Source organism: Cetorhinus maximus, chromosome 1 (genome assembly GCF_964194155.1).
Source record: "Cetorhinus maximus chromosome 1, sCetMax3.hap1.1, whole genome shotgun sequence".
Classification (NCBI taxonomy): domain Eukaryota; kingdom Metazoa; phylum Chordata; class Chondrichthyes; order Lamniformes; family Cetorhinidae; genus Cetorhinus; species Cetorhinus maximus.
In genome coordinates this window covers 27,377,944-27,395,149 of record NC_135879.1, presented here as the reverse complement: position 1 = coordinate 27,395,149, position 17,206 = coordinate 27,377,944, and the positions used below count along the sequence as shown (strand labels likewise).

The 17,206-nt window shown below is 40.3% G+C and overlaps 1 protein-coding gene across 2 annotated transcripts in view; it reads left to right on the top strand.

Moving 5' to 3' along the window:
• Positions 1 to 7,609: 7,609 nt before the first annotated feature.
• The window catches only part of LOC144678837 (uncharacterized), a 31,723-nt gene continuing 22,126 nt past the window's right edge, over positions 7,610 to 17,206 (top strand). For both annotated transcript variants that reach the window (XM_078538814.1, XM_078538802.1), the window contains exons 1-2: positions 7,610 to 7,623; positions 12,412 to 12,584. The gene's annotated coding sequence lies outside the window, so the exon portion shown is untranslated. The remainder of the gene's footprint in view (positions 7,624 to 12,411; positions 12,585 to 17,206) is intronic.

Here is a 17,206-nt window from a genome sequence, read left to right as displayed (position 1 = left end):
TTGTGCCTTGTAGATGGTGGACAAACTTTGGGAAGTCAGGAGGTGAGTTACTCACTGTAGGATTGTTGTCAAATGAACTAGAAGGGAAATTAAGAGAAATTGTTTCTCACAGGGTAATGATGATCTGGAAAGCACTAACTGAAAGGCTGATGGAATTGGATTTCACAGAAACTATCAAAAGGTAGTTGGACATGTATTTGAAGGGAACAAATTTGCAGGGTTATGGGGTTGGGAAGCTGGAGAGTGAGACTAAATTGGATAGCTCTTTCAAAGAGCTGTGATGGTCTGAATGGCTTCCTTTTGTACTACATGTTTCTATAGCTCTATCTAGCTAGCAGTTTGAGGGGAACTGGTAAGGGGCAGAGGGAGAAAGTTTATCTCTTGCATAGCAGTTATACTTGGAATGATATTTGTACTATCTTAAGTGTGCCAGCAGCAAGACCTGAACAGCATTCAGGCTTGGGCTGATATGTGGCAAGTAACGTGCCATACAAGTGCCAGGAAATGACTATCTCCAACAAGAGAGAATCCAACTATCTCCCCTCCGTCCAATCATTCAATGGTATTACTATCACTGAATCCCCCACTGTGAACATCCTGGGGCTTACCATTGACCAAAAACTGAGCTAGATCAGCCACATAAATACTGTGGCTACAAGAACAGGTCAGAAGCTGGGAATTCTGCAGAAAGTAACTTACCACCTGACTCCCAAAGCCTGTCCATCATCTACAAGGCACAAGTCAGGAGTGTGGTGAAATACTCCCCACTTGCCTGGATGAGTGCAGCTCCTACACACTTTAGAAGCTCAACACCATCCTGGACAAAGCAGCTCATTGATTGACATCCCATCCACTACCTTCAACATCCACTCCTTTCTCCACCACCGATGCACAGTGGCTTCAGTGTGTAACATTTACAAGATGCACTGCAGCAACTCACCAAGGCTCCTTTGACAGCACCTTCCAATTTCGTGACCTCTACCACCCTAGAAGGACAAGGGTAGTGGATGCATGGGAACACCACAAGCTGCAAGCCCCCCCTCCAAACCACACACCATCCTGACTTGGAACTATATCACCATCCCTTCATTGGTGCTGGGTCAAAATCCTGGAACTACCTCCTTAACCGCACTGTGGGTGTACTTATACCACATGGACTACAGCGGTTCAAGGTGGATCCCCAACACTTTCTCAAGGGTAATTAGGGATGGGCAAAAAAATGCAGGCCTAGCTAGTGATGCCCACAGCCCATGAAAGAATTTTTAAAAAAATGTTTACCTAGACAGTGATAAAATCAGAAGCCAGCAAGTATCATAAACCAAGGATCCAACAAATAGCTGAGATTTCTTTAGAAAATCATTGATATGGATTTCTCTAACTTACCTACAAATAAACATCTTCATACAAAATAACTTTTGAGTGTGCACTTTTTCTCTTTGGGTGAAAACTGTTTTGGTTGCAAGATGCGGGTGGGAAAAGCAGTTTATAGTTGTGTTTTGGTTTTGATAAACTTTTTATACGGTATAGCCAATCTCTTATTAACTTAATACAGTAGAGAAACATTTGTCCTTATCTATAATACATCAAAATTACACCTATATGCACTTTCCTTTATTTCCTATTGTCATTTTTTTGCCAACTTATCACAGTTTATTTGTACAGTTTTTACATTTATAATGGAAATTGCCTGTGTAAACTTGTCACACCGCAATTACACCTTTTGTGCCAGTGATGGTGCAAGTGGTTTTCCAACTCTCACTCTAGCCTCTCCTTTAAAGAAACTGTGTGAGAATAGGCTTTGCCCATAGTCAAATGGCAAAGTAATGTAAAATAAAAGTATATAAAGTAAGAATAGAATTCATGACTTTTTAAAATGGAAACTGAATCCATGCTAATCCAATTATCCTCAGTTCTCTAGCAGTACTTCATCTGGAAATTACATTTCATCCTGATTTGATTGGATAAAGAGCAGCAACACTGGTCAACCACAAGGAACAGCAGGTAGACTTCTAAGCTGACCACAGATGTGAGGGATGCTAGAAGAAAGCCTAATTGAACTCCTATCACTTCATTAGAATTGTCTGAAGAACAAGGCACGAGGAGCCTGCACTTTTCCAGGCAGGTTGTTACAGATCTGTTTGGCCATTCTTTTGCACAGTAAGCTCCCACAAACAGTGACAAAAGTAAATGAATGACCAGATCATCTATTTTAGATATTGGCTGAGGAATAAATGTTGGCCAGGGCACCAGTTGAACTCTCCTGCCCTTCTTTGAATTGTACAGTGGGACTTTTTACTTTCAGGTTACTCAATTTAATGGGAATTCTGATAGTGTAGCTTTGTTTCAGTACTGCATATAACTAGCAGCCTAAACCTACAGAACAAGAAACAATTCCTAACGTGCTAAGCACCTTGGAATAAGTCAGCTGCACACACCAGTAGCAAGCCATCGTGTATCCTCTTTTAATGTGACTGACAATAAAATCCTGAGGTGTGACAAGTTGTACTGTTGTGCCCACTGTGAACAAGGTACTTTTCAGTTCGGGGACAATTTAAATGTAGCTCCTAGAAGTGAAAAGAGTATTCAACTTCCCTGACCTCCTTAGTTCTGGTGTATGCAATGTGGTTAATATTCTACTATCATGAATAATTTTCAAGAAATCTATTTACAATGAAAATATTTAGATTTCCTCAATATGAGGAGTTAAATAAAGATGGGCAGTAATGTGTGAGGTGAGCTGACTCATCCAAAGATAAACTTAATTGTGCTTAGCACTTACTATTTTCACATTGTGTAGATTGAACTAAAATGACCTAAAAAGATGAGGTGAACTTGAACTATAGACTAAACCCAGTGTAAGATCACAGGTAAAGTAGCTGAGAAATATATAAATATGCATGAGTTTGTAACTTGGTCAATTGTTGTAACAAACTCCCGAGCAATCAAAGGTTATTGTCCAAACTGGTATCTTCCAATATACTGAATAGCTCACACTGAAATTAAGTCTTAATCTCTGAAAGGAGGTAACCAACCATGGGTGAAGTTTTGAAACATTGTGAAATGTCTGCACACTATCCAAAGTAATCAGATAAACTGCTGACATATCAATCTACATTATTCTGAGCGCATAATTTCTGCTGAGACAATAGACTGTAAAACACAGGAATCATGATGTCCAAAGGGTCAGTTCAGTTGAAAAGTTGGTTCTATAATCCTTTTCACCTTCAATCTAATTCATATTGGCTATTTATTCATTTCACTTTAATCAATTAATCAAATTGTTATAAACTTTTAATTTTTTCATATCTGCTATTTTGGTTGAATAAATTCTTGGTCATGCTACCATTTCTGGAATTCCATATCAGAGTCCCTCTAAACAGGTTTTTACCCTTGCCATGGCTCTTATCAAAGTTACAAATAACATCCTATAGGACTATGACAAAGGTAATCTACCCTCATCCTTCTTGATCTGTCTGTAGCCTTTGACATGGCTGACCATACCACCCTGTTCCAATGCCTTTCCACCATTGTGCAGCAGGGTGAGACTGCACTCATCTGGTTATGTTCTTATCTATTCAGGCATAGCCAGAGAATGGCTTTTCTTCCCATTCCTGCATTGTTACCTATGGTGTCCTGCAAAGATCTATCCTTGCCCTCCACCCCTCCTATTTATTATCTATCTATATGCTGCCCCTTGGTGACATCACCTGAAAATACAGAGCCTATTTCTACATGTATGCTGACAACGCCAGGCTATATTTCAGCACCACCACTCTATGGCTTCTAAATTGCCTCATTGCTTGTCTGACATCCAGTCGAGCAGAAATTTCCTCTAGTTAAATATCTGAACGATCGTAGCCATTGTCTTTGGTTACCATCAGAAATTCCAGTCCCTTACCGCTGACTCCATCCCTCTTTCTGGAAACTCTCAGGCTGGACCAGTTCGCAACCTTGGTGTCATATTTGACCCCAACATGAGCTTCTGACCACATCTCCATGCCATCACTATTTATAGTTCTGTAACATGGCTTTGCTTCTGCTTCAGCTCATCTACTGTTGAATCCCTCATCCATGTCTTTGTTACTTCTAGACTTAACTATTCAAAACAACTCATACCGGGCCTCCTATATTTACCCTCTGTAAACTTGAGGTCTTCCAAACTACTGATTGTGTCCTTAACTCTCGCCAAGTCCCATGACCTACTCTGGCTCCAGGTGAAGAAACCCCTTGATTTTAAAACTTCCATTCTTCTCTCCAAATTCTCCATGGCCTTGCTCCCCCTATCTCTGTAATCTTCCACAATTCTGGTGCCTTGAGCATCCCTGATTTTAATTGCTCCACCATTGACAGCCATGTTTCTGGCTGCAAAGGTCTTAAGCTCAGGAATACCCTTCCTAAGCCCCTCTACCTCTCTTTCCATCCTTAAGATGCTTTAATATCTCCTTTTGTGGCTCCTGCGAGAAACCTGGGGTTGTTTTACTGTGCTAAAGATGCTTTATAAAAACAAGCTGGTGTTGGGTTAAGACTAGAAGTTAATTTATTTTGTTAGCAACACTTCTATGTTAATGTGAATGATTCCTGGAGAAAATTATTGATAACTACTATATAAAAGGAGTTCAAAAAAATGTAAATGCTGAATTGAATAGGGACTTGCAAGGAAGGTGTAGCCTTTAATTCTACATTTGGGTATAATAAAACAAAATAGTTTAATGATAGTGCTGAATTAAATGTTGATTTGTCATGACAAAGAAATTGCTTTCCACAATGAGTATAATTTAGTGTTATGATTTCCTGGGGCATTACCCCAGTCTGGGAGTCCATGAAATAACTTTTTGATGAAACTGCTCTGGGTGACACTCAACAACAACTTGTATTTATATAATGCCATTAACATTAAGTAAATGTTCCAAGTGATAGGAGCATTATAAAGCCACATTAGATGATATCAGGGCAGATGACTAAAAGCTTGCTCAAAGAGCTAGGTTTCAAAGAGCTTCTTGAAGGAGGAAAGAGAGGTGGACAAGTTTAAGTAGGGAATTCCAAAGCTTAGCATGCAGGCAACTGTAGGCATAGCCACCCCTGGTGCAGCAATTAAAATCAGAGATACTTAAGATCAGAATTAGATTAGTGCATATACATCAAAGGGTTGAGGTGTCAGCTGTGGCTCAGTTCATAGCACCCTCGCCTTTGAATCAGAAGGTTGTGGGTTCATGTCCCACTCCCAGAAACCAAGGACTGTGAATGTACTCGAAAGAGTTACAATCTGTGACTGTTGATAACTCGAAAGAGTTACATCAAAGGGTTGAGGTGTCAGCTGTGGCTCAGTTCATAGCACCCTCACCTTTAAACAGAAGGTTGTGGGTTCATGTCCCACTCCCGGAAACCAAGAACTGTGAATGTACTTGAAAGAGTTACATGAGATCTGTTGATAACTCGAAAGAGTTACATCAAAGGGTTGAGGTGTCAGCTGTGGCGAGGTGTCAGCTGTGGCTCAGTTCATAGCACCCTCGCCTTTGAATCAGAAGGTTGTGGGTTCATGTCCCACTCCCGGAAACCAAGAACTGTGATTGTACTCGAAAGAGTTACAATCTGTGACTGTTGATAACTCGAAAGAGTTACATCAAAGGGTTGAGGTGTCAGCTGTGGCTCAGTTCATAGCACCCTTGCCTTTGAATCAGAAGGTTGTGGGTTCATGTCCCACTCCCGGAAACCAAGAACTGTGAATGTACTTGAAAGAGTTACAATCTGTGACTGTTGATAACTCGAAAGAGTTACATCAAAGGGTTGTGGGATTTGAGGATAATACAGAGATGGGGCAGGCAAGGCCATGGAAGTATTTGAAAACAAGAATGAGAAATTTAAAATTGAGGTAAAATTGACTGGGAGCCAATACAGGTTAGCAAGCACATGAAAGGGATTCTGTGCACCTAAGCACACAGGCAACAGAATTTTAGATAACCTCAAGTTTACAGAGGGTAGAATGTGAGAGCTCTTTGAGCAAGCTGTTGTTGTGTCACCCACAGCCATTATATAAATGTATTCGAGTGTCATCAGAGCAGTTCCATCAAAAAGTCATTTCATGGAATCCCAGACTGGGGCAATGCCCTGTTTCTCCTTAATTAATTAAAAACAGGAAATCATAATAGCTTTCCACAGTGAATATAATTTACTATTTCTTTGTCATAACAAATCAATATTTAATTCAGCACTATCATTAAATTATTTTGTTTTATTATATCCAAATGTAGGATTAAAGGCTACACCTTCCTTGCAATTCATTGTGGGTTGGAATGTTGGAATGGTCAAGTCTAGAGGTAACAAAGGCATGAATGAGGATTTCATCAGGAGATGAGTTGAGGCAGGAGTGGAGTTGGGTGATTTTAGAGAGGCAGAAGTGAGTAGTCTTAGTGATGGCATAGGTATGCGGTCCAAAGCTCATCTCATGGTCAAATATGACACCAAGGTTGCAAACAATCTGATTCAGCCTCTGATAGGTACCAGAGAGAAGAATGGAGCTTGTAGGTAGGGGATGGAGTTTGTAGTGGAGAACGAAGATAATGGCTGTGGTCTTCCTAATATTTAACTAGAGGAAGTTTCTGCTTATGCAGTGCTGGACCACCCCAGGTCCCCAATGGTTTGTGATACACAAAACAGTATCAGATTTAAAACATTCTTAATATTCATCACGGTGAGGTACTGAGATTTGAGGTTTGAGCCTGTGCTTCCCCGCAGAACAGTTCCCAACACCGGCAGACACAATATCAAACGGGGAGGAGGATCTTTCCGCCCTCTTTAGTAGCATAGGAAAAGAAATATCCAGTGTCCCCGAATCTGGATGAGCAATTAGTGCGTGGTTTGTGGAGGCCTGGGAGGGAGTTGACTCCAGCCAGCAATGGTTTACATGGTGGTTATTAACTTGGAGGACTCAGCTTTAGATAATCTGTGAGAATCCAGGCAAATCTACCAACGAGAATGAGATGACTGGGACAAAACACAACTGCACTTTTTAAATCGATGTATTCGTAACAAACGCTTCCTTCAGGCTCCCCCCCCCCCAAAAAAAAAATAGAAATATAACACACAAAGCAGAGAATTAGAAAAGTGGGAACAGATGACATTCCTCCTTGTAGTTGAGCCAAGAAGTGGGCTGGACAGGGTTAATGAGATGAGGTGTTCCTGCTGAGCTGGTTACACCTGTGAACAGAGGAAGAGTTTGATAATGGAGTCCAGAGAGTCTGCCTGCTAAGAGGGACATTTGGTGTCGCCGTACAAGAGAACAGAAAAGTCCTTCGGCTTCTCCAAGAAGTACAGGCATTTTTTTTTTAATCCAAAAAAAGAAAAAAAACTTGATGAAATTTAGAAGGAAGTAAACATTGTTTAAAATCTGGTCAATGAGCCGCTCGCGCATTCATTGTGCGGTACTTACTTTTTGATACATCGGGGAGAAGGTAACGTTTTCCTCATGTGTTATGCCGGGCAGGTGGGTTAAAAGGGTCGCGTCTGGACATTTCGAGGCAAGTTTTCTTTGTTCCAGATGTGTGTGTTTTTTTTGGGAGGAGGAAATGCGCGCGCTCCCGGGTGAGGAGTCCAGAATTCACAAGGGTTGGAGCGTGACTGCAGAAAGTGGGTGAGGCTGGGCCAGGCTTTGAGGGAAGAATAAACCATTTGTTAAATTTGTTTCATGGTGCTTCTTGTGTTGAAAACTGAGGCGGTGACTTTCGTGCACTACCCCCCCCCCCCCCCGCAAGGCTGTTTTAATGTAATTTTATGCCTCACTGGAGGAGAACACATAACAATCGCGAGTTATATCCCATTCACGCCCCTCATTTACATTTGGGGGACAAGGTGGATCTCAGAACATCAAACTTAAATCACTTTTTTTCGGGAGGTTCTGAAGTAAATAGCCAAATGATAAATGTTTGAAGCTGTGTCGTTCAAAAAATCGCTTCGAATTTCTAAATACTTGGCAAGACCCCAAATGCAAGAGATAAATGTGTCATTTTATTAATCTATCTGTCTGCCTTTATCTTTTTATTAGTACAGGTCAGATTTTAAAAACATATTATCTAAACATTTGTATGTCAAACACGTTTCGTCCCATGACACTATTTGAGAATGCCTTGGCTGGTATTCCTCCCTTAACCAACACTGACCAGGGAAAAAAATGTCATTTATTTAATTGTTGGCTTGTGTGACGTGGGAGATGTTTGCGTAGCGCTATATAAACCCTCAAAATATTTTGTTTGGTGAAGCGTGTTGAGATATTTCAGTGTGACAGTGGTATATAATGCAAATAGTGATTTAAACAATAACATTGTTTAAACTGTGAGGTATGTATATGTTTAGCATTGCCATCACTAAAACATTAGGTTCCCAATATCACACAGAATCTAACTCTGGAGTAAAAGCAAACTACTGTGAATGCTGGAAATTTGAAATATAAACAGAAAATGCTGGAAAAACTCAACAGGTCTGGCAGCAACTCTGGAGAGAGGAACAGAATTAAAGTTTTGAGTCTGTATGACTTCTTCAGAGCTGAAGAGAGGTAGAAATCTGATGGATGTTATATTGTTGAAGGTGGGAGCCAGTGGTGGTGTGGAGTAGGTGGAGCAAAATAGAAGATCAGAGATAGGTGGAAGCTTAGGAGAGATTTGACAAAGGTGTCATGGATACAAGATAAAGGGAGTATTAAAGACTAAAGAGGGTGGTAATAGTGACATAAAGGTAAAAGAACAGAATGTGTTAGTAGCAGAACAAGGGTAACTTGTTCTTATGTTTTGCTTTCACAGAGCACTGACCCTTGTTCTGCTATTAACACATTCTGTTATCTTAATGCGACTATTACCACCTTCTTTAGTATTTAAGAATACCATTAACACTCCCTTTGTCTTGTGTCCATAACATCTTTGTCAAATCTCTGCTGAGCTCCCACCTGTCGCTGAACGTCTATTTTGCTCCACCTGCTCCACACCATTCCCCCCTCAACAGTATAAAATCCATAACAAAAATAAAAATACCTGGAAAAACTCAGCAGGTCTGGCAGCATCTGCAGAGAGGAACACAGTTAACGTTTCGAGTCCGTATGACTCTTCAACAGAACTAAGTAAAAATAGAAGAGAGGTGAAATATAAGCTGGTTTAAAGGGGGGAGGGGGGGTGCGTAGAGCTGGATAGAGGACCAGTGATAGGTGGAGATAGCCAAAAGATGTCATAGACAAAAGGACAAAGAGGTGTTGAAGGTGGTGATATTATCTAAGGAATGTGCTAGTTAAGGGTAGAAAGCAGGACAAGCAAGGTACAGATAGCCCTAGTGGGGGTGGGGTGAAGGAATCAAAATAGGCTAAAAGGTAGAGATAAAACAATGGATGGAAAAAGGCGGGGGGGTGGGGATTGGAAAGGGGGTGGGGATGGAGGAGAGAGTTCATGATCTAAAATTGTTGAACTCAATATTCAGTCCGGAAGGCTGTAAAGTGCCTAGTCGGAAGATGAGGTGCTGTTGAGCTACACTGGAGCAATGCAGCAGGCTAAGGACGGACATGTGGGCATGAGAGCAGGGTGGAGTGTTGAAATGGCAAGCGACAGGGAGGTCTGGGTCATGCGGACAGACCGAAGGTGTTCTGCAAAGCGGTCACCCAGTCTGCATTTGGTCTCTCCAATGTAGAGGAAACCGCATTGGGAGCAACGACTTCTAACAATGTGGTTTGTGCTCAAATCGAAAGCGAGGTTTGAACATAGAACCTGGGAAGCTTTTGAAAGGAAGGAAAGATGGAAGTTGGACAGAGCACAAATACAAACTAGTAAACTGTTTAAAAGTCCACATAGTTCTTATAGCTCAGCTCAACTCAGCAAATTCAGCTAAACTGTCTTTAATGGTACAGTAATTGGTTTTTCATGATGTTTCTATAGCCCTAGAATGTGGAGCATCACAATGAAAAGACATGAAGCCTTTAAATTGTAAGGGTGTATTTTCCTCTTAAGTTCAATTACAATTCTTACAAACAATAATACCCAACATAATTGAACATAACAGAAAAAGGAGCAGGAGTAGGCAGTACCTCCCCTCAAAACTGCTCTGCCATTTAGTGTCTGGTCTCATCTCTGCTTTCCTGCCTGTTCCCTATAAACCCTTGACACCTGTATAGTTCAAAAATCTGTCTGGTTCAGCCTTGTATATATTCAATGACTCCACCTCCACAGCTCTCTCGGGTAGGGAATTTCAAAGATTTGCAACTGCCAGAGAAGAAATTCCTTCTCTCTCTTAAATAGGTGTCCCCTTATTCTGAAACTAGTTCTAGGTTCCCCAGTGAGGGGAAACGTTCTCTCAGTATCTTCCCTGTCGAGCCCCCTTACAATCTGACATGTTTCAATAAGATCATCTCTATTCTTCTAAACTCTAATGAGTTTAGGCATAATCAGCTCAATCTTTCCTCATAAGACAACCCTTTCATTCTAGGAATCAACCTAGTGAACCTTCAGTGAATTGCCTCCAATGCAAGTATATTCCTCCTTTGTAAAAAAAAAAGACCAAAACTCTACTCAGTAGCCTCAATAATGCCCTGTACAATTGTAGCAAGACTTCTCTACTTTTATACTCCATCCCCCTTGCAATAAAGGGTAGCATTCCATTTGACCTCTAATTAGTCGCTATACCTGTGTACTAACTTTTTGTCCTTCATGTGTGATCCCTCTGTATCACAGCATTCTGTAGCCTCCATTTAAATAATATTTTGCTTTTCTGTTCTTCCCACCAAAGTGAATAAACTCTCATTTCCTACATCGAGCATCTGCCATTTTTTTCCCACTCATTTAACCTCAGCACTGATCCCTGTGGCACCCCATTAGTTACAGTTTACCAGCCTGAAAATGACTCATTTATCCTGACACACACTTTCATGTTAGTTAGCTAAGCTGCTATCCATCCTAATGTATTTCTGCCAACACCATCAGTTCTTACTTTGTATAGTAATCTTTTATGTGACGCCTTATCAACTATCTTTTGGAAATCAAAATACATTACATCCACTGGTTCTCCTTCATCCACCCTGCTTGTTACATCCTCAAAATAACTCTAATAAATTTGTTAAACACAATTTTCCTTTCATTGAATCAATCAGAGTTAACATGGTTTTATAATTTTCTAAATGTCCTGCATATGCTTTCTTTATAATGGATTCCAAAGTTAAGCAATAGTTAAATCTTAACACTAACAATGAGGCAAATTCCAAATTGTGCTTCTACACCTGATTCTCTAATTACTTGACAATTTATGAACATAAAAGATGTCTGCACCCAGCAGTTAGTTCACAAATGCTAGAAACAGGCTGTTATATTCCATGATAGCTAATGAAAGACAGGCATAATTTCTATGGCAAGATTCTGTATTAATGTTTTTTAAAATCTCATTGTTCCAGGTATTATTACAAATCCTTTCATCAGTTGATCTCCTTCCATTTTCAAACTTGGAGAACAGTCTCCAATTTAAATGTAATGGTTTTAAAACTATAAATTATAAAAAAAAACAGACCAAAAACTCCACATTTTAGAGGAGTTAATATTTAAACCAAATCATATGAAATAATAAATAATATGTAATCTTACATTTCACTACATATTTTTCACACACATGCCACATTTGCGGTAAGTGCCTACTGGTATTCCTACAGAATTGTCCAACTTAATCCGTGTAACTTGGTTTGTGCTGTAATTTCCCCAACTGCTGAGTTCCTGAAGACCGCTATGCCAAATCATGTTGCACCATTCCATGCGATTATCAGTACACATGCTTCAGCTGTGACATACCTTTCACTGAATGACAGTGTGAACTTAATGATTTTAATGTCACTGGTGAAGCCAGGTACCCAACAGAGAGTTGACTGTTAAGTCTCAGTTTACCATCAAAACAGCAGTACCTGGAGACTCTAAATCAAAAGTTAAGTTCAGATTGCATTAATGTAGTAAATACCTTGCCCTGAAATTTAATTTTCAGGTTAACTGTTATATGAATAAAAGGAGGGAAAAGTAACAGATCGGGTACATTGTGAACCAGGTGTTGTACTCATCCAAGGATATACTGAAGATTGCACCCTCGACTATTTCTTGTGAGGCACCCATCATTCAGCACAAACAACACAAATTTATTTTTTAAAAGTCACTAAATTATAGCGTTCTTTGATTAACTTTAAATATTGCTGTTATTGAAGTGAAACAACTTTGGTCGTAATTTTGAATAGTGGATGTTGAGCTGTAATTCAAGCTTTCTAATAACTAGCCCATGGCTTCATGACATTTGAATGTGCTGATTTCAGAATTTTATTTGCTCCACAAGTATAGTTTCTGCTATCTGTACATGTTTCAGATATTGGTTTCAAGCTCTGACAGTTATTTCACTTAAGAACTTTTGAAACTTCTTCAGTAGGCCACTGAAATGCTTGAAAACCATGTGCTGAGTAAATACTGGTATAGGTGCAGCAACAACATCTACATGTGTAAAGCTCCCACTTCTCAAACGCTAATGTGATTAGCCAGGATAATGGACCTCAACTTGTAGAAAAAATTGGAGCCTGGAAACTAGTTTGAAAATGTATGGTAATTATAAGACCAGTATTTCAAATGGAGAACAATTTAACTCCAAGGCTTGTATTGTACCAATTCTGACTCTCGAATGAGATTATGTATGATTATTGTTTAAGTGTGACATCGGTATAACTTGAGACAAATAACATTTATGAACAGAGTTACTTGTTTACAGTGACTCACAATGTCACATGCTCATCTATTAAACAAAATTCTGGGATTATTACAGGTGTTTGAGGTTTTGCTCAGCAATTCCTCAAATTGTAACTTGAGATCCTGATTAAGCGAGACCACCATGATCCACAAGTGCAGATCTTCTATGAAATACATCAGTAACAACCTGTAATGGTTTTTTTTGTTGGAATATCTTTGCTTCACTGAGATAAATCAGTATTGTATTGATTTGTAACACCTCTTTCAAGAAAGGGGGAGTCAGAAAGCAGGAAAAAATAGGTCAATTAGCCGAACATCTGTCATTTGCAAAAATGCTAGACTCCATTATTAAAGAGTTAGTAAGTAGCAGAACATTTAGAAAATCATAATCAAGCAGAGTCATCATGGTTTTGCGAAAGGGAAATCGTGTTTGACAAATATATTAGCGTTCTTTTGGGGATGTATCAAACAGGATGGTTAAAGCAGTACCAGTGGATGTAGTGTACTTGGATTTCCAAAATGCGTTCAGTAAGATGCTACATAAAAGGTTACTGCACAAAAGCTCATTGTGTTGGGGGTGATATATTAAAATGGATAGAGGATTGGCTAACTAACAGGAAACATGGGATAAATGGATCATTTTCAGGTTGGAAAACTATAATGAGTGGAGTGCCACAGGGATCAGTGCTGGGGCCTCAACTATTTATGATCTATATTAACTTGGATGAAGGGGACGACTGTATTGTAGCCAAATTTGCTGATGATACAAAAGTAGGAAAGCAAGTTGAGAGGATACAAAGAGTCTGCAAAGGGATATAGATAGATTGTGAGTTGGTAAAAAATTGATAGATGGAGTATAATGTGAGAAAATATAAGGTCCATTTTGATAAGAATAGAAAAACAATGTTATTTAAATGGAAAAAGACTGCAGAATATGCACACAATGATCTGGTTGTCTTTGTACATGAATCACAAAGTTAGCATGTTGATACAGCAAATAATTAGGAAGGCTAATGGAATGCTGGCCTTTATTGCAAGGGGATGGAATGTAAAGTAGGGAAGTCTTGCTATAGCTGCACATGCCATTGGTGAGACCACACCTGGAGTACTGTGTGCAGTTTTAATCTCCTTACTTAAGGGATATAATTGCATTGGAAGCAGTTTGGAGAAGGTTCACCAGGCTGATTCTTAGGATGAAAGCTTTGTCTTATTAGGAAAGGTTGAGCAGGTAGGGCCTATACTCATTGGAGTTTAGAAGAATAAGAGATGATCTTACTGAGACATAACATTCTGAGGGGGCTTGACAGGGTAGAGGCTAAGAGGATGTTTTTCCCTTGTGGAGGAATCTAGAACTACGGGGTGCAGTTAAAAGTAAATGGTGTCTCTCATTTAATGGAAATGAGGAGGAAATTCTTCTGAGTGTTGTTAGTCTTTGGAATTCTCTCCCTCAGAGCAGTGGAGGCTGGGTCATTGAAAATATTCAAGGCTGAGCTTTTTGATCTTACAAGGAGCGGTTGGGCTTGGGGGTGGGGTCAAGCAGAAAAATGGAATTAAGGCCCCTTGGTATCAGCCATGATCTTATTGAATGGCAGAGCGCGATGGGCTGAATTTCTTGCTCTTATTTCTTATGATTTTATGCAGGTATCTATTGTGAACAGCAACCCAAAATACCACCATTCTCCTCCCTCGCTAACTTTTCCACTCAAGGACCTTTTGGGGTCTAATCTTGATAATCACCTTCCTGTCCTGCTCACTATACCTACGTCTTGCTTTCCATTGGCTCTTCAGTAGGTCAACAATCGATGCCGCCCTCCTTTTCGCATTTCTCACCAGAGCATTTGTTCACTTGTGAACAAGGCCCTTGCCATCCACTATCCTTTATTGTACTTGATTTCACAGCACCTTGAGCCTTACTGAAGCTCCCTGTCCTGTTATATTTTCACCAGATGCCCTGCCAGAAGTACCACAGTGGCAGTGTCACCCTCATTACCAAACCTTGATCTCTCTTTTCCCACTCCTTTGGCATCTTCTGCTTTGAGCACATTGCCTTTTCCTGCCCATCTTGCTTCTCTTTTAAAATAATTTATTGCCTGAATTCACTGGTCTCTCAAATTCCACTCCCTTGCAGTTGATTCCAACCCTCTCACCTCAAGCTGAACCTGACAGTTGATAAGTCGCTCCTCTAAATAAAATCTCCTATCCATATTTAAGGCCACCCCTCGACCTTGCCATGTCCCATGACTTCTCTATTCCTATGTTCTTTAATGCTGACAAAGGTATCTTTGAGCATTTCCTTGTTCCCCTCACTATCTCCACTATCAGCCCCACATCCTTCTATGTCTGCCCCAGGGAAAAGAAAATAAATAATTCTCACGCAGTCCACTCCAAGTTTGCTGTGATATTCTGCAGTTGTTAATATGTTTAATTTCTCCCTCATGCCCAATTTTTCCTTTGTCTTCAGCAAAACCTTTACAGTCTCCCATCCTAGTCATTCCCTTAGTATTGCCCTATGTGTTTAGGCCAAAATTGGGCAGGTGCAGGGGGGTGTTAGTGGGAGTGGGGGGTACAGATTTGAGATTTAGCACTGATCTGGTTTATCCATCCATTATCAAATCAAATGCTATCTGGCATCTCAATCCTCTGACAAAACCACCCTGTCTCAAGGATCAGCATAGCTTAGCTTCTTCTCACTATTGAGCAGCTCTATAAGCTGTTTCCTCCAGTCCATACCTACAAGTGCAAGGAGGTTATTGACCTCTTTGTCACTAAAATTGAAACTGCCCATTGCATTCTCTCTGCTGCACTTTTCCCTTGTTCATTAAGTTTAGCCATGAATCTACATCTCCCTCGTGGTAACTATAAGCTTATCATGTCCACGAGGACCATCTGTTGGTCTCTCAGCCTGTTCCTACCAAACTACTGACCACCTAATGTCCCTTTCTGGCCAAGCTAGCTGACATTGTAAAGATGCCCTTTCTTCTGGCACTGTCTCCTACCTTTCAAAACTTCCATCATCCCCATCCTCAAAAGGAACCCACACTCGATCCCTCTGTCCTTGCCAACCACTGCTCCATCTGTAACCTCCCTTTCCCCTCAAGCCATTGAATATGTTGTTGCCTCCTAATTTCATATGCATGTTTATCACAACTCACTGTTGAATCCTTCCAATTACTTTCTGCAACTGCCACAATACTGAAACATCCCTAACCAAAGTCATAAATATGCCTTCTGTAACTCTGATTCATTATTCTGTCTCATGTTCCTTGAACACTCTGCAGCCTCACACTGTCCTCCTCCATTGTCCAGGTAGGTGAGATAGGCCATGTTGGTTCACTCTTGCTCTGACTATGGTTCAGTAGGCATTTCCAGCAACAGTATTTATTCCCATCCTTACACCAGAATCTCTGAATGGTCTATCACTGGTGTCTTCCTCCTCTTCAACTACATGTTGCCCATGGGTGAAGTGACCCAAGACATGGGGTCAGTTTCCACATGTATGTTAACAGTGCCTAGCTCTAACTCTCCACACATACTTTTTAGTCCAGTCCATTACCTCTGTAGTGTCAGATTGCTTGTCTGAGATGAGCTGCAATTTCTTCCAATTAAACATTGGGAAGGCTGAAGCCATCGTATTTGTTCACCATCAGAAATTCCACTCCCTTGCAGTCAATTCTAACCCTCTCATCTTTAGCTGAACCTGACAGTTGATAACCTTGATGTCTTAGCTGAACCAAAGCTAAGCTCTGACTCTATATGTCCTCTCCATCATAAATACCTGCTGTCACATTTGTATCTACCTCACACCATTTGCTACCAACATCTTTGCCTTTGTCATTTCCAAACTTCACTATTCCAATTCTCCATTGGCTGGCTCCTATCCTTCACATTCTGTTAACTTCTGCTCATCTGAAACTCTGCTGTCCATATCCTATCCTCCACCGAGTCCTGCTCACTCATCACCTCAAGCCTTTCTGAACTAAATAGGCTTCTAGTTCCACAAGACCTGAAATTTTAAATTCTCATTCTTCTGTGCAAATCCCTTCATGGTCTCATCCTTCCCTATCTCTATAAACTCCTCCAGCCTTACAATACCCTCTTTTATTCTCTACCGCACCCCCTCCCCCAACCCACTAAATTCTCCGTTCCTCCGACTCTTATTGCATGCCCTCTCTTGCATAACCATTGGAGCTATGCTTTACCTGTTTAGGCCATCTATTTTCCACTTCTGTCCTCTACCCCCTCCCTCTTTAAGACCGTCCTTAAAAGTCCAGTTCTTAGGATAAGCTTTTAGCTTGGTGTCCTTTTTGCGTTTGTGTCATGAAGAGATTAATGTCTATAATGTTATTGGAATTTTTTAAAAATAGAGTTTAGAAGTCTGTGTATGTGTGTGCGTCTTAATTGGATTAAAGCCAGCTTTGATGTATAGAAAGAAGTAGGTTTGAAATGGTAATTAGATAAACATGGGGAAGTTTAGAAACATA